Source organism: Eimeria mitis, genomic scaffold (assembly GCF_000499745.2).
Source record: "Eimeria mitis Houghton genomic scaffold, Emh_scaff6808, whole genome shotgun sequence".
Lineage (NCBI taxonomy): Eukaryota > Apicomplexa > Conoidasida > Eucoccidiorida > Eimeriidae > Eimeria > Eimeria mitis.
In genome coordinates this window covers 1-240 of record NW_013574918.1, presented here as the reverse complement: position 1 = coordinate 240, position 240 = coordinate 1, and positions in this window count along the sequence as shown.

Genomic DNA, 240 nt, shown 5'->3' with positions numbered 1-240 from the left:
ATATATATATATATATATATATATATATATATATATATATGTATGCATATATTTTATAGTTTTATTTTATTTATTTATAAATTAATATCTTTATTAGTATAAATACTGAAATGTATATGTGGTAGTTCTTGTTTTATTTAATTAAAAAATTTATGTAAATCAATGATTTGAGGGTTTAGGGTTTAGGGTTTAGGGTTTACGGTGTGATAGAGAGCTTCTGCTGCTTGTTTTATAATATGA